Source organism: Tenebrio molitor, chromosome 1, assembly GCF_963966145.1.
Source record: "Tenebrio molitor chromosome 1, icTenMoli1.1, whole genome shotgun sequence".
In the NCBI taxonomy this organism is placed as follows: Eukaryota; Metazoa; Arthropoda; class Insecta; order Coleoptera; family Tenebrionidae; genus Tenebrio; species Tenebrio molitor.
The window spans coordinates 14,135,928-14,158,266 of record NC_091046.1 but is presented as its reverse complement, the minus strand read 5'-3'; the positions used below and the strand labels follow the sequence as shown (position 1 = coordinate 14,158,266).

Genomic DNA, 22,339 nt, shown 5'->3' with positions numbered 1-22,339 from the left:
TTGTCTCATCGAATATAACACGTGATATGATGAAATAAAGCAGGAAGTGGAATTTCTGAGAAATCAAACCATTTTCAAGTTTCTATTAAAGTTGATGATAATGTTTTGTTTTGTGGCAACGCTGCATTTTTAGATGATATTTTAAAATTGACCACTACATTTTATGTTGCATTTGTTTTCAGGAATAAAGTTAAAATAGAACAGGTGATCGGAATTAATTTTGTAAAATTTCTGATTTTCGTTGTAACGTGCAATAATTTGCAGTACATTTTTAATATGTAGACATGTTGATAAAAGTTTGTTTCATAAGTTTCTTTTATTTCACGAAATTTCCCACTTTACAAATGTGACAAGGGGTTAGCATCAATATTAAAATTGAATGAGGACACGTTTTGTGCTACGTGGTTTTATTTTTTTATGATAATAAAGAAATGTACATTGTACAGATTTAATAATATAAATTGTATCCACCCTTATTGATTGCCTCAAATATCCTACTTGACATTGAATTGTAAAATGTATCTAGATATGAATTTTTAATGATAGCAGGTCCTTAATATTACCGTCGATTAACATAAAACTTCAGTAAGTTTTCAATTATATGTCTTCGTATGTAAGTCCGAGAAAAGACTAATCTAAATTCTAAAACCTCAACGTCTTCCTCATCCCCAATGATTTTCGAGTCCTGCTTAGAAAATTGCAACACGATCACGTCGCACCATTCATTACTTTACCTTTTTAAAATGACAATTTTTTTATTTTGCTTACGCAAGACGTTTTTGCATTTTCGGGTGGTTGGTGTTATTTAGAAATTTAAAATTTCTAAACGTAGAGGTGCCTCGAAGAAATGTCTTTTATCTCAACACATCGTGGTTTTTATTTATTACGACATCGCTGTCGCCTCAAATATCTTTCTTGGCCGAACATAGTCACAAAATTGAGCAGTACGATTCACCTTCTTGGGCGTAAAACTGACTTTTACATATTTTCTATTGGTCGTTCAAATACACGATGAGTCAACAAAAAGAAACGAAGCATGTGATGTGACAGTTAACCACAATTTTAAAAAACGGAAGTGGGACTGCACTTTACCCTTATAATTTCATTTTAAATGGCAAGTGGTATCCTGAGCTTCTACGAGTATTTAGGAAATATACCTACACAATTTGAAAATTTAAATAGTTATTTTCATATGAGTAGCGCTGTCAGATCACTTTTCAGGTACGACGCCGAAATTTGACGCACGAGGCGTCAGCCAAGTGCTGCAAAACAGGCCGAATATAGTGGAACCAGAAATATAGTGATTTTATGATGGATGGAGTACATTAACTTGAGAGGGTCAGTTATGGCAGGGCAATAAACTTGTGGCACTCGTCGCGCGACTGGGCTCTACCTACCTTTGTCTTCGATGGTCCATTTTCCGACGACTCAAAAACATCTGTCATAGAAGATTTATAACTCTCTTCAAGTTAGTAATAAAAGTGACCCCAAAATTGTAAAAGAAATTATCGACCAGAGTCCATAAAATCACTATATTTCTGGTTCCACTATACCTGAAAACCGACAGCGCACGAATATTGAATAATATTTTTCGTGTTCGTTTGGGCAAAGCCTTAAAAAACATTGATTTATTGTAAATTTTGAGGTTATCTTTGACAGATGTAAAATTAGATATACAGGGTGTCTCAGCTAAGACTTTCGAGCCTAATATCTGGGTTATTTGCCGAGGAATTTTTATGAAATTTAAAATTCAGATATTTTAGACGGTGAAGTTTCAATTAGTAATAATAAAATTACCTCGAGTTAAAAAATGTAATTTTAACACATGTGTCCTTTATTGAAAATTAAGCGCAATTATTATTAGATTGTTAAACATTAAAAAACAGGTGTCTACACAAACAATTAACTAAATCACTCGCCTGATTCAACGAAAAGATTAGATTTTATTGTTAAAAATTTAATCTAAATTTTGAAGGTATTTGAGCAGTGATCTTTTGAAACAATTGAGTTGCCAAGCAACATTTTGTACACCCTTTAAAATCTGTCAAAACGGGCGCGCTTTATTAGAAAAGTTAAATTGTGTAAATTTATTGAAAATACTCTAAAAATAGACTACAAGGGCAGAAATTTCAATATTGTTGAAAAAGGAAACAATTTTTGTCTGTGGAGAGTGTCGTAAGAACTTCAATGACAGTTCGATTTCTCGTGGAAGACTATTCAAATACAGGGCAAGTCACATAAGGCGTATTTCTGAATTTATTTTGTAGGCAACCAAAAATACTAATGACACTGACCACTTGATACCATTTATAATGTGATTTAATTTAGTAATCAACGTAGGTATGTAATTTGGCTAAAAATGTCAAAATGACGTTATCCTGTTCTGATTAATAAAATCCAAAATTCAATTCATCAACTGTCATTTTGAGATTTTTAACCAAATTACATACCTACGTTGATTACTAAATTAAATCACATTATAAACCGTATCAAGTAGTCAGCGTCATTTGTATTTTTGGTTGCGTACAAAATAAATTCAGAAATAACCCTTATGTGACTTGCCCTGTGTAGGCTTTACAATATTTAAGGTTCAGAGAGTCGTCAATTTATTTGAAGGCACAGGAAGCGTACGTGAACTAAATTACCTTGCTAAAATATCCCGATTCTGTTTTAGTCCTTAATGGAAGAATTAAAGCATCCAGTACAATAAATTACGTCCAAATGTTGTTTTTAACTTTGTAAGTATTTGTAAGGTTAGAAAGATCAACGTCAAATGTGTTACCTGCGTTTATGCGAAGAGGGGTGACCAAAATTCGGCAATAGTGCGCGTTTGTTCCATACGCGTCTACGTTTTTGCATCTGCAGCTACGTTTAACTCAAGTTTTTTTCTTTTTTCTTGCAAACCAGACGTCTTCCAAGGACGAGTTTCTGCTTACAGTATTTTTTATTGACGATCAATTTTTTGATATAAATCTTAAGTGATTCAACATTTTAAAAAGGCAAAAGTTCCAGTTAGTTCGTCATTCCAAAAATGAATGCATTATAGGTCCCTCATATCTTCTAAAAAACAGAGTGTGTCGTAAAGACGCACGATAGAAGTGAAACTTTTGTATTTTTATTACAGGGAAACAATTCATCAATTACAATAGCATATTCATAACAAAATTGTATATTTTAATGAAGAAAATAAATTATAAACAACGATAACACTAAACAATATCGAAATGCGTAACTCATTGTTCATTTTTAAGCCTCCAAATTAAAAGAGAGGACATTATCGATAAATGCTGTGAGTGTGACAAAGACAGAAGTATACACAATTTTAAGGGATGTTTGTATCGTGTCAAACAGATGAGATGGAAATATTGGCGCAACCGTTGTGCGTCACACAAAAAGGTTACCGATCAGAATTTCAAAACCTTCCCATAAAAAGTTTCACTTCAAAAAAAAAAGGAGAGTGTTTTTTTTTACATTTTTACTTCATACATACTTTAATGACTACTTAACAACGTATTACGATACAAGTGCTAAAGGAAAGGGCCATTTAAAAACTCGTTTGATTAGTTTCTTTCATACTCGTTTTGCAATGAATCCCTTTTGCCACTTGCATTACAATATACTATACTTACTATGGTTATATGAGCCATCAAATTAATTTGTAATCGAGTCATCCATGAATCCGAAATCGTATGTCGTTACTGGAACTCGACGCTACAATAAACACAGCGTGAAACACGGGTTAGGTCTTGAAAATTGACATTTCATGTAAATTATTGCAACAGTGGTTAAAGTTAAAGCGAATTTACTTGTATACCTAGGATTAAGATCTGACGAAAAATTGAAATTAACAACAAAATTAGATGCGGAGGCTACAGTTTTTTCGGATCCTTTTAAAAATTACATTATCAAAATTTTGGAAAACTACATTTTTAAAATGTCTTTAAATCGACGTAACATTAGATACCAGAATTAAGCAATACAATCTCAAAAAACATACGGATTTTTTTGAGTGAATAACTTTTTCAACATAAACAAAAAATTAAAACAGGAAACAGCATTGTGTAGAAATACCTGTTAGGGTAAATTTTAATTATTTATCTAATAACACAGGATGAAATCAAAAGATGTTGTATCGGATAATCCTGACGTCCGTCCACTCCATAAATCTCTTACGTCTGATTCAACTTTTTAAGAAATACCGGTCCACAAATCAATAAATCGGATAAATATAATGAAAAGTAGTAGCGGCTTACTGAAACGCACACTACCTACCTTAAATTATTTTCAATTGATCTCATAACGTCAAATTTCTCAGCAAGACTTACTACTCCTCTGCAATATTACTTCAAAAACGGATAATGTATTTATTGCACATGATTTTAACTGTAAATTAATTTGTACGTGAACTAAAAATGTGGGCGTTGTCAGATTAACGCCATTCATTAATTAAAAAACAAACAAATTGTTTTTTTCACTACTAGTAATAAAGTCTAGCGTTATCGGTTGTCATAGAACACTGAGAAGTTTCGTTTTTCTACGTTGGTCCAGTGACAGGTAAATAATTTTTCATTATTAACCAGTGGTGAATAATGGAACAACCGTCACCTAGCAACGAAAGATTGTCGTCTATTTCATTGGTTAAAGTAGACGATTTTCATACCAACTGTCAAGAAGTGACAACTCGGACCCGTCGCATCCGACAAAATAATTTGATTAATAATTATTATCAGAAAGGGTTTTAACGTATCTAGTAGTGAAAAAAATAGTATATAAACCACGGTGGAGAAGTCCCTTATAGCCTTCGCGCCTTACAACCCTCGGCGCGCCTCTGGCTCTAATCTTGGCGCTCTGGCTATAATCATGAACTTCTCCACCTTGGTATATAATATACTATTATACAGTAGAAATAAGGTTCAACAACAAATTTCATAACTTTCAATGCTACATCAGCGATCAAATCGGTTCAGTGTTTGAGGGTTATAATAAATTGCTCCTAAAACATTAACTGCAGCAAAGGATATAATTTTTTTATTGCATATATTTTTATTAAAACACGAGAACTTTAACTTTTTGTTAAGAGTATTCCTTTTTAAAAATGCATGCCTCATTCAGTTTTTTTTTTTTGTAGTTTTAGAAGAAAACATGTGCACCACGTTACCACGTACAATGACGTGTACTAAAAGCTTGTATTGTTGTTATTTCCTCTGAAATTGTATCTGTTTGCTCTGATACCACTTATTAGATTAATATGTGAAATAACAGTAGATGTTCTCAGTAAAGTCCATAAACAATCCTGACAACAAGTGTTGTTGAGAGATCAGGACTAATCTTCTTACAAGATCGATAAGTTATTACATAATTACTGAACTGAAGGATTAAGAAAGGCGCCAGAGAATTTTTTATATTTTTGAATGGAAGATAAACCAATACTTACTAAATCTTAAAATAAAATGTTAAGTTTCAGAAATATTATTACAACATAGGTTTATCATGATAAGAAATTATTTGTACAAAATTTATTTTACAGAGTATTCCATTTTCATAATTTTCTATTTCATAATTAAGTCCATGGAGTTTGGAATGTAAAACATTTATCGATTTCATTGGTGCAAAACTTATAATTGAGTCCGGAGATTCTAGAGCAAAATTTTTCTTCTACCAAAGAATCTCACTGGCAGTTCAACGTGGAAATGCTGCAAGTATTTTAGGCACTCTTGAAGAAGTGCATTCTTTATGACAACAACAAAATACTTTATTTTGCCCTACGGGTTTTCGGATTCCTGGTTACAAACATAAACATAAAAATAACAATTTATTGTTCTCCCTCACTCCTCTCGTTCTCTATTCTTTCTCTCCTCTTCCTTATTCTTGCATTCATCTCCCTGCCGTCTTCGCTCCGTATTTCTCCCCATTCCCTTCTCTTTCTCTCTCTCGTTTCGCCGCATGTGTTCGATCTTCTCACTGTCCTCGAGTCACCTCCTGCACCTTCTCTCTCTCTTCTGTTTCCTTCCCATTCCTGTTCTCTCTCTCCTCGTCCCTATCTCTGCAACCCGCTATCATTTTCCTCTCTCACACACACTCTCTCCCCTTCCTATTGTACTTCGATTCTCTTATTCTCTCTCTTCTCTCTTACTTATCTGTGTCTTTGTCCCTCTACCTTTTTATTCACCTTCTCCTTGTACATTTTCTCGCCGGGTCGTCTTCTTATTCTCTCCTTCTTCTAGAAAATTTTCTTCAGTTTCTCCTGTCTCTCATCCCATCTAAACCAGTCCCCGTTTATCTGTATTTTCCTGTATCCTATTTTCACCTTTTTTCCTCTATCTCTCTCTTCTCTGGCCAACTCTCTTAACTTCTTTTGTGTTTCCCTTTCTTCTTTTGTCAAATCGTCAGCATTGTTTATGATTTATATACATTTAATTTATTGTTTAATTAATTGTTTAATATGTATATTAATTGTAATAAAAATTATTAAAATTAGACATAATTAAACCAACTACAGGGTTAAATTACTCGTGTGCTACTTGAGGACAAAATTTTGAAAAAATATTTTCTAAAATTATTCTGTTGTAAATGGAATCATCAATAATGGAATTATAGTCGTTTTCAACGACATCCGTGCTGTCAGTGTCATTTTTAATATGTTGGTGCAGATTGTACACACAAATTCATAACCAGAATTCAGAGTATAAGCAAATTCCAGTTTAAAAAATGTCAAACAAGAAATTGAGGTTATGGTAAAAGAAAATTGCTACTTCGTGAAACATCAACAACAAATAATAAAACTCAGTCTTCAACATGGTGTAAAAGATGGTTAAACTAGGTCATCCTCGGAATTCAAATCAGACTACATATTTTCTTTGATTTGTTTGAAATTATAGAAAATAATTTGAATTTGTCAATTTGCCGAGTCAAGCTAAATTGCCAAGTTAGGAAATTCAAAATTACTAAACTGAAACAGCAAGTAATGCCAACATACTGTCATTGTGACAGCACGGATGTCACTGAAAACGACTATACATATAGTCCATTCAAAAATCAAAAAACCACCAACGTCGCATTTTCCTCGATAATTACTATCGGCAACGCTGTCTAGTGTAAAATTTGATGAGAATTGTAATTTTGAGGTTAAGTATTTATTAAGTGTCTTGTTTTTCTGGGCATGTTTAAGCAAAAATAATAAAAATTAATAAATAACTGAATTGTACTGAGCAATAATAAAACAATTTGAACGAAAATCAAAGCAATTGAATTTTATTTTGAATCAAATGTCATAATTTATAGTTACAAACATTGCAAGAAAAAATAACTACCTAGGGTTTTTTAAATTTTACCAACCTAAAGCAACAGGTGGTGGTTTTTTGATTTTTGAATGGACTTTACATATATTATAATTCAGAATAAGTGGCATCGCGGTAGGCGTTGGAAATTCAAATTTACGTTGGCGGCAAGACCCTTGCTAATAATACCCTAGTTTCAATGCTGTTGGTAACCTTCCTTTTTAATTTGGCCTTGATATTATCAATGGGATCGTTTTGTGTTTATTTTCTTGTTATAATATTTGGAATTTCCTTCTTTCATTTATGAAAAGTGTATTATTTTTCTGGGGGTTTCTCTGCTGTGGGCGAAAACCATGTCAAAATTATGTAACGCATAACCTCAGAATAAAGTAATGACGGTTTCACATGTTTGCAAAATTTTTTGACATAACATAAAGCTCGCTTTAGAGAACCAATGCCTACCACGATGCCACTTATTCTGAATTATACTATAGTTGTAAAGAACAACTCATAATAGATACGGTAATAATGGAACAAGCTCGAAAAAATAATAGAAATATTTACCGCATTCATAGACTACAAAAAAGCCTATGATTCAGTACCACATTCATGGTTACTTAAAATTCTTAACATTTATAAAATTCATTTGGATTCCGAGCCTATTCAAATTAAACTGCTATTGAAAGATTTAATTTACCACGCGAAACCGCGAAACCGGTGGTAAGGGTTTTTCAAATCTAGAAATAATGCAACACAATCAAATTGTTTCACTAAAAAATCATTTCCTCAATACAGCTCGTGATAATAGGTACCATTTTTAATGCTTTGGTTTCAGCCGATGAAGGTTACACACCTTTAAATTTAAGTGACAACATAATTTCAGATATTGTTGAGCCAAATATAACTGACACTATAGCAAATACATATAAAACAGAAGTCTTTACATGGGAGATACTTTAAAGAACTGGAACAACCAGAAATTAATATTCAGGCTTCTCATGCATGGCTTAAGAAATCATATATTCACCCTGAGACGAAGGGTTTTATATTTGCAATACAAGATCGTGTTATAAATACAAGAAATGATAAAAAAACACATGTGCGGTTGAACACCTCATTTCTTCTTGCACCGTTTTGGCTCAAAGCGAATATAAGAAACGTCATGATATATTCGCTAAAATTATACACATGAATTTAGCTGTTAAATTCAATTTATTAAAGAATACACAACAAGAATACAAACCAGAAAGTTTGGAAAATTGCAATTACCAATTATATTTTGATTGAACAGTTTTAACTGACATTCATATTAAGCATAACAGACCAGACATTATTATTTTAAATAAACAACAAAAGCAAGCATATCTTTTAGATATAGCTGCTCCAAATTCACACAATACAGGGTCTCCCAGAACTGGCGGACCAAAATAACACGGTGAAATCATTATCTTCTGGCAATAATAGGAAAAATATTTTTTAAAATCCATCCTCATTGGATTTTAAAATAAGAACGTTTTTAATTGACCAATCGCGTGTAGATATAAATTTACCTTAAAAAATGATATTGGTAACTATCGAAACAAATTTGATTGTTGCAAAGACATTATAATTGAATATTATGTCATAATAAATTATTTCTGACAATTCTGACAAGTCATTAAAAACGCGTAATGTTTACCGCTTCAGAATATTTTGATATGCTTGTCTTATATTGACAGTGTGATGAGAGTGCCACAGTTGCTCCTCAGGAGTACGCAGTTCGTTTTCCCAATAGGGAACATCCTAGCAGAAATACTATAACCTGAAAAATACTATAACCTAAAAACGTCCGTCATTGCACAAACAATGCGGATACCCAACAATGCATATGCATCATTTGAAATGTATCCATAGTTACAAATAAAGCAGGAAAACTAATTAATAGGTAACTTAACATCAACAACAGCATTGGTCAGTTTAAATTGCTTCTTTCCTAATCATTATTTAAGATAGATTTTTTTGAACAATTTTCCTATTATTCCCAGAAGATGATGAATTCACCGTATTATTTTGGTCCGCCAGTTCTGGGAGACCCTGTATAACACAGACATATAACACAAAAATTAATAAATATGTATTTAGAGCTCTTCGTTGCTATGAGAAATCTTTGGTGTTTAGAAAAAAAATCGATTTTACCACTTATAATTTCAGCAACGGGAATAGTACAGTCACGATCACGGAATTTCGTCAGTCGTTGTCATTCAACTGACATTAGCTGTAAACCAGGTTTTATATATTTCTAACCCCACTTTGGAAATTTTGTCATGGATGTCAATTTGTCAATCATTTTTATTGTGCGTGACAGAATTTCTGTAACAAAAATTTTAAATGTCAGTCATAATGACAATAAAGCTTAGGCTACACAATTTTTTTCGAATTGACAGTAAAATTACTGACGAATTTCCGTGATCGTAACTGTACCGCAATCTCTTTTTAAAAATTTAAAAATTCTGGATTTAGGAAACACATTGGTAATTGAAATTCAAAAAGGTATATTATTATTATTATTATACTCATGTCATATCGTGAGGAAGTTCCTTAACATTGACACAGAACATAATAAAATTTCTGTACATCGAGTGATGAAGACTGAAAGACGACATCCGTATCATTATACGCGTGTGCAACATTTGCAGCCAGAAGATTCTGTACATGGCTTTTAAATCTAGAAGAAAACACTCCAAATTTTGTTTCTCGGATTTTGTTTTCTGATGAATCGACTTTTGGGAGACAACGATGCTTCAATGCCCATAATTGGCACGTCTGGGCGGAAGAAAATCCACATGCTCTATTTCCAAGAGCATTTCAAGAAAGATTTTCTATAAATTTATGAGCTGGTGTATTAGGGAATCGTGTGGTATGTCTGCAATAGAAATTAGTTTACATGTCATCGAACTTCCCTCTTTAGGCAGAACCTTTTGAATTTCCTGCACGGTTAACGGGAGACATTTATGTAGATTTTTTTGATGTAGAACTTCCAAATTTGCTTGAAAACATTCCACTTGTTTTCCGAATTACGACTGTTTTCAACACGATGGCGCACCACCACATTTCAGTCGACGAGCTAGAGAAATTTTGGATCAACAGTATTCTGATCGATGGATAGATCGTGGCGGTCCACGAAACTGGCCTGCACGGCCCCCCGATTTAAATCCTCTGGATTTCTTTCTTTGGGGCCAGGTTAAAAATGTTGTGTACAGGCACCCTATTGATACAGAAGAACAACTCAGGGGTTGCATTCAGAAAGCTTTTGCTACAATTACTCCTGAAATGGTTACAAATTCTAAACGGAGTATGTTGCGGCGGGCATGGTTATGCTTGCAAATGAATGGGGGCCACTTTGAGCATTTGCTCTGATTGTATTTATTTTTCGTTTCGTGATTCCTTTTGGCTATGTTGTTTCTGTTGTTATTATTATGTTATTATATCGGGTGTTCATTTAATATTTTGGTAGCATTACCATGGAAATATTTTGTTTCTGTGAAGGCGTGTCGTCGTTTGAACTTCCCGTTAGTAAAATTAGAATAGAACTGTCAATTTTGACATTTGCGTTCAGACAAGTTTACTGTTTGCTGGTGTTCACGTTAGAGCAGAAAACGTTTTGATTGAAAGTTATTTTCGCAATCGCAATGGTTTGAAAGTGAATGGTTCATGGATCTACTCCGTACAAAACTGCTTAGAAGAGTTTATCGCCGAATTTCCGAATGTTATTGTTGACGGAAAACCTTCGAAGATAACCTGACCCGGTGTGTAAAGTTGTTTCGTGAAACTGGAGGCGTTTACCGAAGAAAAACCACAGGTCAGCCGCTAAAACGCACTGCTGCAGATAGTGCAGTTATTGAAACTGCAAGAGAAATAATGCAAAATGCTCCCCACACTTCAGTGCGTGAGTTATCGCAACGCAAAAGACTGAACCTTATGAAGGAAAGCAGGAACGTGCCACAAATTGTTACGAAAAGAAGAAGGTAGACCTTTCCAGCACCTCATTTAATAAATTGATTCATTTGTGCGTGAATTGTAATTGTGTTACTTTTTTTTATCATAATTCGTGTCATGGTGTTATTTTTTAGTGAGGTTACGTCATATTTTAACGCTGCGACATCCGTTTTTCAAAACAAAAGATTTCAATAGGTGATGCTACCAGAATATTAAATGAACACCTTTACCATTTCTCCTGTTTTTTTTAACATAAGTGTCCAAAAAGTCTGGAAACACCCAAATGAAAACGTAACGCATAATTTTTGAAAAAAATCTAAAGACAGGTCAATTAGTGTTTTAAAAAAGCCTTCTGCTGATAGTGTCTGTTCGGTCTTTTCGATGACCTTGAAAAAGTTATTGTTATTTAAAAAAAAAATGTTTTTTTCAGTCATCAAAAACGGCACCATCAACAGAAAGCTTTTTGAAAACGCTAGTTCACCTGTTTTTGAGTTTTTCTCGAAAATCATTCGTTTCTATTTTATTGGGGTGTTTCCAGATTTTTTGGACACGCTGTATTTATATCCCATTGATCGTCTTGTCGCGCTTGCTGCAGTATGACGTTTCCAATTCGTGGTGTTCTTTGGATACTATAGTCAACGCGGTTTGTCTATCTATATCAAAAATTAATTGGGACATAATTATTATAAACTATGTGAGGCATTTACTTCAAATAGGTACATCCTTTTTTCCCATTTAATCTAAGGTCTTACCTTACTTTTATTTAATTATAACTTATTAGTGTTAAGCTAGTTAAGTAGTAATAATCTAAGTTCTTTGATTTGTGAAAAAGTCATAGTTGGCCTATGATTTTGAAATTTTGTATAGGGACCTAGATGTTAATTCTAAACAACTTTTCTTAATAACTTTTTGTCGTATTTGTCACATAAAAGACAATTTATTCTACAGAAAATAGGCTTTTTTGAAATTTTCCAAGGCACACTTGATTTTTCAAAACTAAAATTATGTTAGAAATTAGTCTTTAACCAAGCAGGGCTGAACCCCAGAAAATGAAAATTTAAATCGAGAATTTTTTATCTTTTACAAGAGTCTTTTCACCTAACCGGGTACACACTGTATAACGATTTTACTTTATAATATCATTATGATTGGTTGTAGTAAATTTTCTTTAATATATTTCTTAAATCGAGTTAAGATAGACAAAAATAATTGTGAAAGGGAACTGGTAATCCGATTTGAACAAGTGACACATTAAATGAAATACACTGACCGGTACAAAAATCGACTCATGATTTTTTTAATAAAAATAATCTTGAAATTATATTTGTGCTTATTTTTTTATAATAGTTAAATTGGGAATTTTCAATGATTGGGAGTGCTATGGTCACCATGGCAACCGAATTGTTTTGTTTAAATAAATTATTAGAAAATTTGCGCTACTTCCATGTTGTGTTTTTGTCTTACGTGTTAAAAGATTTAATTTGACAATACGAGATACTAATTCAAAATACTGTTCAAATTTTAGCAATTTTTCATAACATAAATTTTTTTCTAAAAAATTAAGTATGTACATACTTTTATCATTTTTCATTAAAATCTTATTTGCTGTGTTTAATGTTTTGGTTGTCGGATATTCTTTGGCAAAGAATAATTTAAATAACACTTATCAATACATGATACCAAAAAATTTTTCTAAGACAATAAATTAGAGCTTATTTCATCGAGATGTACATGGGGAGGAGTTAAGAAACTGCGCCAAGAAAATAAAGGGAGGTAGTCCAGTGGCGTATCTTTTTAATTTTAAAATTTTTGTCGACTTTATAACGCGCGAACAAAACAAGGGATTTTCAGAACGCAAACTTGAAAACAATAAATACAAAATAAATACTACTGTGTAGAATAAACAGAAAAGCCAAGAACAATTCAGAAAATAACACAAGGAAAACAACCAAAAACACACACTACGCCTCTGTTTAATGTGAAGGTTATGCGCATGTGCCAGTTGAATTTGGTTTCTGGCGCACTTTTATGGTGTGTACATCTCGATGAAATAAGCTCAACTTAAAATTCAAATGCTCTGGATGCACGGAAGTATATTGGGTTGCATATAAGGTTTGTCTAGCCAGAGATTGGTAGTACCTAGCGCACGTAAAATTTGAAATATATCCTTCAAGCAGTAATATTTTTGCCCTGAAATTATGCTCTAATTAATGTATTCTGGTGCATTTTGTAGTATTGGGTTAATTTAATTTTTAATACATTTTAAAATCTCTCAATCTCTCGCTGGACAAAGTATACCTGTTTCAATTTAAATTTTGAAATTTTTACTGAAACTCGACCATACAGGCAACAACACTGTATGTCCATTCTCCGTTATTGAAATAGTATATTAAAACATGAGTTTTATAAAACTTATATTAAGACACGAGTCAGATTTGCAGCACGACTGCCGCAGGCAGGAGTGCCTGTGAACGACGAGTGCTCTTATGTTTTATAAAACGAGTTTTTTTTATGCTATTTTTTCTAATTTGCATATTAAATACATGTTTTTTACAAATAAAATCAATTTTGGTAATTTAGGGAATTTTGTGACAGTTGGTAACACATTTATTTCATGGTTAACATTTAAAGTAAAATTCTAAATTTGAATATAGACATAGAAACTCTAATTTGTATCAAATATTAAAATGACGCTTACTTTAACGGCCGTAGTTAAATGCAACGGCCGTGAAATTGGATTTCGCGACCTGTTCTAGGTATAGTTTGGCAAATAGGGATAATTGCCAGCGTTCAGAATATCTTTTGCCAAACTATACGCGAAGTGCTCGTTTCGCGTATGGTTGCACAAAAATAGTTATTTGTATATCAAGGATGCGAAATCGTTCTTTGACGTATCGAGAGAAAAAGTGTCGCCGAGGCCGTTTAGGCCGAGGCAAGACAATCTCAAGGTGGTCAAAGGATTTCACAGCCACGGTGTACACAACATTTTGTGTGCAACCAAAAATTTGTAATTATAAAATTTCCTTCGCTGTCGCTATAGAAACGACATAAATAAAACAATTCATTTTTAAAAAAATTATAGAAATGTCGAAAGAAAATTCCGATGTTTCAGTTCCGTGTACCTACTCATCCAGGTTTAAAGAATTGAATTTCGCAGCCTGTTCTCAGCACGGGAAGTGCTTATTTCGCGTACGGTTACACACAAAAACATATTTGTCCAGATAGGCAATTGAAAACAAAAGACAAAATGATACAAAATAACTGATTGTATGATATTTAAAAACGGTTGTATTTTTGGCAAAAATATCAATTTGCCCTGTAAAATTTGATAATACTTAAAAAACGAGTATTTTTAGCTAAAATATAAACTTGTCCTTATACTTAATAATTACGTACGAAGACGGTTTATGCCTACTATCACCGTCAGTTATGGTTTCACAGAATGTTATAAAATCTCTCCCCTGAACATGTTTTTATGAATGTATTGATTAAGTGACTAACGATTATAAAACTGATAAATCTCAACATGACCTCCAATTTTGCACTGGAAATATTGTGATAACCGATTTAATTTACTTGTCAATTTTGACAAGCAGGTCTGCTCAATTTTTTTGTTTGATTAATTTACTAATGACATTTTTAGATTGGTTATTCTCCTTCGTATGCTTTTCAGAACACTTCAGATGTAAATTTTTGTGCAACAGTCGTAAATGGTCACACATTTAAATTGTTGCACAACTACTTACACTACCAAATTCTAAAAAAAAAGAAATTTATGCAATTTTTAGTCAATGGAGGAAATGTAACTGAAATAATTCAATGCAACTGATAAAATAACAAAGAAGAATTTTGAAAAAATCCTGTATTCATCTAGGTATGTAGTTAAATCTTCAAAGAAACAACGACGAGAAAACTGCCTGCAGGAAAATGGGGGAAAGTTTGTTTTATTGAAGCCATATATAAACGGTTAGAGATTTTATAGAAGGTAACGTTCAGGCACCCAAGCTATTTCTGAATTAATGCAATATCTACTTCGACATATTGTATAAGGGATATAAAACCACATTCTTAATAACAAAATATTTACTTGCTCCTTTTGCAGAAATCTATAACTGTATCATATTAAAAATCATTGCATTTTGAAGGTGGTAAACAGATTAACTGATTGTAATAATATGCAAAAAACAATTCAGAATTTTAAGAATAAAGTCAGTATCATCAGTAATTTTATTCGACATCAACAAACAATAAGATATAAGTTTAAACTTACCAGGATAAGGATATCGTAATCTGAACATAAAGTTTTAATGAAGTAAAGTTAAATTATTGAAGCTTTGTAGCTAACTGTCGTTAATTAGCCTATTTCAACGTTCCTTTTAATCATAACAAATAATAGTAAAAACAGTATTTAAAATATCTATTTGTTTTTATAATTTCAACAGATAATTATAACAAATATTGAGAAACCTATAAACTTTAATTTCGTTAAGTCTGTTAAATAAACCGACTACATTTCAAGACAAATAAGCCTATTGTAATAGATACTAAAGTCAACACAAGTTGTGAAAATGATTATCTTTTTCAAGTCTTTGTACAATCAAAATAAAACTAATTTTAACTTATTTATAAAAATTCATATTTTAATACTTATTTACCATACTTGTACTATTACGGGCAAAAAAAGTGGGACATCAACGTCATTGTCTTGACTTTTAATGTGAAATAACCCTTACCTAATTCTAACCCTACTTTGAATTGATTGACGTTGTCATTACGTATTATAGTTGTAGGGAATGGTTGTAAGTAAGCACGTAGTGAATATTTATTTAATGCAAAGTTCCAATCAAAATCTACCTTTATCAAAAGCAGAGGGAATTTGGAAAATGAAAATAGGAGTATAAAATAAATGTTTAAACTGTTAGCTGGAATAGTGTCAAAAAAAGTGACAATAAAGCTTGAACTACATCGAATTTTTCAAAACTGACAGAAATTTGATGTCCCACTTTTTTTGCCCGCAATACCATAATATAAAGTTATAATACGAAAATCGTACCCCGTTTAAAATTAAAATTTATCCTCAAAGTTGGCGTTGAAGAGTCGATTGTGAACACACCACTCGTCAGTCTGCAGAGTAAAAACGTAAAAACATAAACAATGCAAAAAGTGGCGTTAGATTTAAACAGCTGATACGTGATCTGTAATCCGTATAATACGTTCACAATCGACTTTTCAACGCCTACTTTGAGAATAAATTTAAATGAAAACCCGATACAACATTTTAACGAGGTACCATAAATTATTATCCTAAGAAATAATTAATAAATGAGAAATGAGACTGTTGTACCTTTAATACCAGCTAAATTATGATAAAAATACAATAATTTTATTGTCAGTTTACATTGCACTTTACTTTACCACACTAGTCGGATAGAATATAAGATTGAACAAATTCAACAACATTCGACAAATGAATTTCATTAAGTTTAATATCATGTGTTGATAGTAGATAATAGTTATTTATCAACATGTGTATAAAGCACTACTTTTTTACAAGGGGGAAATTTATACACAGGAGCGTAACGAGTGTTGTAATCCCACGTATAAAGAAGTGATTTATACACAAGTTACATCCACATTTGTTTCTGTTAAATAAAATTATTGCGAAAAAAATATGGTAATTGTTCACTTTAACTACTTCTGGAATTTTCGCGTTTTTTCTGGCTAGACAGCCTCAGGGCGTCCTTCTACATCGTTTCCCACCAGTCAAACCTTGTGCAAATGAAAATTTTCCTTAGCCTTTAGTTATACTAAGACTTGGCGCGACCTTGACGCCACCTTGAAACACAACAAGAGAGAAAAAAAGGCATTTGCACAAGGTTTGAATGGTGGGACACGATCTAGTCTGTCTGTCTATCCAAAAAAAACGCGAAAATTCCAGAAGTAGTTAAAGTGAACAATTATCAAAAATATTAATAACATTCCAAAATACACATCAGGTAAACTCTGTCCACTCATAGATTGCTTGACATAAATGTTACTAAAAATGTTCACTCTACGCGACAACAAATAGATCCGGCGGGAAATTGAAAAAAATGGAAAGAGCAGGTTGCATGTGATGTTTTATTATTATTCTGCATGTTTGCACTTAGGAAAGACGAAAGAAAATTTCAGTACAGTAGGAGTAATATATTAGGTTTATAGGGTATTTCACGAGTGATAATGTGCCCGACGGAATAAAAATGCAACCCACAATACATTTTCGAATTTCCGAAAAAAGCTGGCTACTGAAATTAAAATATCCAGCTTTTTTCGGAAATGGCTAAACACAAGCAAGAGATTATTTAATATGTATAGTGTTCCCATTTATAATTTGGTTTTACTACCAGTCCTGTTGTCAGGGAGTTAAATACCCCGACAATAGGCAACTACCGCCATAAATCCTAGGACTGTAAAAGAAGGTCTCTTCTCTGTTGTCTGACCAGGCTACAATATCTTTTAGTCTATTGCCAAAACCACAACCCCAGCCCCTAATAATTACAATTGCACTGCCATAAAACCAAATTATAAATGGGAAAACTATACTCCTATTTAATGCATGAACAAAAATTACCTCTGTATCATTTTCGATGTTTATAATTAGATTCCCGAGGCACGCACTCATTTCAAAAATTTAAAAAAATCAACAAAAAATCGCAAGGGAACAGATCAAAACAGCAACACGATCAAAACTAATAACTTTTAAAACCAGAGAATCGCAAAACAAAGCTTTAAAGATGAAAAATCGCAAATCTAAATGCTTAAACCACTTGACAGAACTGATAATTTCAAATTTGAAATGTCATAATTTATTTTTTCTACTTCCTTCTCTAAAGTGTCACATTTTGCACTGACAAATAGTGTATAAAACGTCACTTTAAAAACGATTGTTCATTAGTCACAACTTGGTGTCCATTCGGTCGTTTTCGGGATATTAAACACGCCCGAAGTTTCTTTAAACACGGCTTGAATTTTTTAGACATATTTAGCTCTAGATGAAGTTGTTATTTTGACGTTTATCAGTTTCGCATCCGGCGTGAAAGAAAACGTCATTGCAGTGGAATAATTCGTTGTATTTTTCAAATATGGACCTGAAGCCACCAACAGTTTGTATCCTGAGAAATATATATACATATATTCCTATTTGGTACGTTCATTTAGTTTGTATGTTTAAATTAACGTTTAATAAAAAAGTTGCTTGTTTCATTTGTTTATTTGGTCGTAGAAAAAGTATAGTATTCAACTCGTTTATAAACTTCTCTATACTCAATTTCATATAAATGTGCATCTAAGCAAGCCATGAAAATCTGATTTTCTGTTGGTAGTAAAGCTAAAGCTAGTGACTTTAACTTTCAAAGTTGCTTGCTCTGCGCGAACCCGATTTGACTAATTTTTTAGTTTTTGTCCATTTTAACATTGCTGATTTCAAAAACAATGTTACGTCTTTTTACTGATTAAATTAAAGTAATTTTTATTTGTTTTTGTCTTTGTATTTTTACCAAGTAAAGATTTATTGGACATGACCTTCATAAATGTGACTTTTGTAATGTAACTAAATTAAAGGTGATTTTACAAATGCACAGCTCACTTGATGAACATTTATATGAAATCAATTATAGACACTTGTTTATTAAACACTCGCTCCGCTACGCTTCGCTCGTGCCTAACATAAAACGCGTGTCTAAAGTGCCGTTTATAAATCTTGTTGCATAATATACTATTTCGCGTGGGTTTCATAATAACCAATGAGAATCAGTGGCGCGAATGCTTCAAGATATTACCAACATAATCTATGATACTTTCTTAATATTTTAATGTTATGGTTTGGGAATTTTGTTATCTAAGGATATTTAAAAAAATGCATTCTATCAGGGGACGTAGTCTAGCATAAATTTGCTAGTGTCGTTGCATAATTTAGATAACCAGCTAAAAGAAACAAAATCATCGTAAAGCGCACACATTCCACAAATAAGTGAATGCGCTAGTGTGAAAGTAATAATGAGGCACTGCTAAATATTTTTTTAATCATACGTTGAACACGTCACACGTGAGACAAACTATGTACTTCAGGTTTAGAGCGTTTGAAGATTTGTAATAAATTTACACAGCATGGACACGATTTTTAATGAAATCGTAATGAGATAGATTGGAATAATTTTAACATTCCCTCGTTTTAAATATATTATTTATGTCATGACTCAACTCTCATTTTATTCTGTTTTCTTTTCGTTCCTAGTCGTTAAAAACTACTAACAAATATTCTACCCTTCAACTATTTAATTTTTAATTCATGATTTATAAGTTATAACATCACTTTTAACAGACAATTGCAGTTATTTAAAACATTTCTCATTCCATATTATTTACCTAGTTATGTTTACAACTAAATTATTGCTTTCAAGCAAACAGTTATCAAATGTTCATCCACATCTCAGTTGTTACCAAGAACACTGGAAAAATTAAATTTTATCCGATTGATCGCTTATACCATGTTTAGTTATAACAGAATTCAATCTGTCACAAACTACAGCAATAAAGTTTTCTATCTCAGAATGATGCAATAAAAGCTGACGGCTCTTTCGATATTAATGATGCAAAAGAAAAATATTGAAAACCTACTTCATTTAGTAAATTACACGTCAATAGTAGAAGTTTTTGCACGAAAACAATTTCAGGAAACCAACACAACTGCCCAATAATATTCGTCGTTCAATTACCCTCTTTTTAATTAGTATTGAAAGAGGAAAAGTACTAATTAAAATGTTTACCAGGAGTTATTCACCTTCTTCGATAAGTGAAATTATTTTAATTAAAACAAAAGGTGTAAGCAGAATTTAATTATTTACACGGATATTTGCTAACGTTTCACGGGTGAGTTTGTTGATTTGAAATTTGCGGTTAACTTCGATAATTCTCTAAAATACAAACTGAGAAAATTTATTGCAAAAAATGTTTCCTGAATGAATGAAGTAGATGCAATTGAGTCATTATACGAGTATGTTACGATAATTATGTTCATAAATTCTCTCCCAAATTGGTTTAAATTTTGCCTCTGTTCGTGAATAAATTAAGATAAAAGTACATTTTACTTAAGCTGTTGTCCACGTACGCGTGCATCATTTGCACTATATCAAGCTTTCCACACTGGTTTATTATTTGCTTTTATTGTACTTCTGAGTGCAGAGAAACAGAGAATCCACAATAAAGATCGGCTCCATCGAATACTTTGTTCCAATACAAATTAATTGAAATAAATATCACTAGAGTGGAATATAAAGAGAATTAATTAGTGCAAATCTTCTCCAACCACAAATGACTAAATTCAAACCAACCAATTTAAATGGTTGTTAATTAAAATGAATCTAAATAATTCTCCTTTATTTAAGAAAATGTAATTAATTTTAATAAGTAGCATTTAGGGTTAAAATGATGAGCGGAGATTTATCTAGCAAGAATAAGTTAAGCCCAGACGTTTTAACGATCAGTTTTCACATTTAATAACCATATCAATTTACACTTAACTAGCAATTTAATTGGAGAGGCTAATGTGCCTGCCACTGATAACGAATTGTCTACAAGAGAAAAACGGAATCCGGTGTCAGTCAAGGTAATTAATAATTAACTCATTTTTACGATAATTTGACTTCGTTAATTACTCACAGCAACAAAGCGACAGTAATTTTATTTGCAATTTGTTACAAATATGTTTGAGGAAAACTGCAAAAAATAACAGGGCTTTAAATTCATATTACCTTCATCAAAACTTTTCTAGACACTTAATTAAATTAATTGACATCATTTAGTGCTTTGTACAGTTCCTCTTTGTAAAATTTCTCCGAGTTTGAAACTTTGTCGAAAACGTGTGAATACGTACACATCCAGATATAATATTTCCCGGGATTTAGATTTTTTTTTAACGAAAAAAAAACTCATCCAGACGATTACACATAAATTGGGGGAATCTCTATAATTGAGGATAATTAATTGTTAAAAGCATCACCGTGTGAAGCAAATTAAATTTAAATTGAAAACAAAAACTGCACAGCTTCAGCAAATCCTTGTAAAATTCTGCAAAATCGACAAAAAAAGTTAAACCTCTCGCTCGCTTCTTCACTTATCGAAAAACTACAATTGAGACAGAAATTTACATCCTCAGATTCAAGGTTTATTTGCGATCCGGTGCCGATAGCATCGCATCAGTGTTTTTCCTGAGCTGAAGAAATCACATGCGACCCTTGACTTGATGTGAAAACCTGAATCAAGTCTATCAGATAAAGGGACAACATCGTTGCATCGGTGAAATAGTTTCTCTTCAGAATTTAGATTAATTTATTAAGTATTAATTTTTTTTATGAGATTGATCAGATGGACAAGTAAAAATAAAATACTCGCGACAATACTGCAAGGTTTTAATCTCTCGGTCTGACGAGAAATCTCGTCTGATAAGATGTTTTTCGTGCCCAACTCGGCGCTTATTTGTGGAATAACATACCTTAAAAAATATTTTTCATCTGCCTGGAAAAACAAACTTTTCACTGAAACCACCGCACATTTACATGATGTCATCCGTCAAAACAAATATTTCACTGGAATTTAAATTCGCACGAAATGTAATGTTTGATTGTTGTAAAGTTATCTGTAGCCACATGTAATATTCAGTAAGCGATTAGTCGACGCCAAACGACCCGACGCAACTGCCTCCATGGAGCGTCCTGACTGTGATCTTCCCACTCCCCACTCGGCAAAATCCACGCTCTTCGGAAATCACTCAAAGCTGAAACATTTTAATACCAAAAACTATTTAAATCTTGCCCTGTCACTCAAGCCAGAATCATTTTTTCTCTTGAGCCAGACTGACACCGGATTCCAGTCGGATTTATTTCTGGATTTAATTAAACCGATCGACGGAGCAATTAAATAAATATCTATCCGTCAAGAGGCATCGAAAACAAACACTACAGGAAAATAACGTCCCACGACAGCTTGGTAACATGTTTATGGAAATTCGTCGTGTTGTTATGGGTACCAATCATTTCATTAGGAGAACACAA

General features: G+C 32.4%; 1 protein-coding gene across 1 annotated transcript in view; it reads right to left on the bottom strand.

Annotated features, from left to right (window-relative positions):
- The window catches only part of LOC138127300 (cyclic nucleotide-gated cation channel subunit A-like), a 161,458-nt gene extending 139,415 nt beyond the window's left edge, over window positions 1-22,043 (bottom strand). Inside the window, exon 1 of the mRNA XM_069043264.1 lies at window positions 21,781-22,043. The gene's annotated coding sequence lies outside the window, so the exon portion shown is untranslated. The remainder of the gene's footprint in view (window positions 1-21,780) is intronic.
- Window positions 22,044-22,339: the final 296 nt, after the last annotated feature.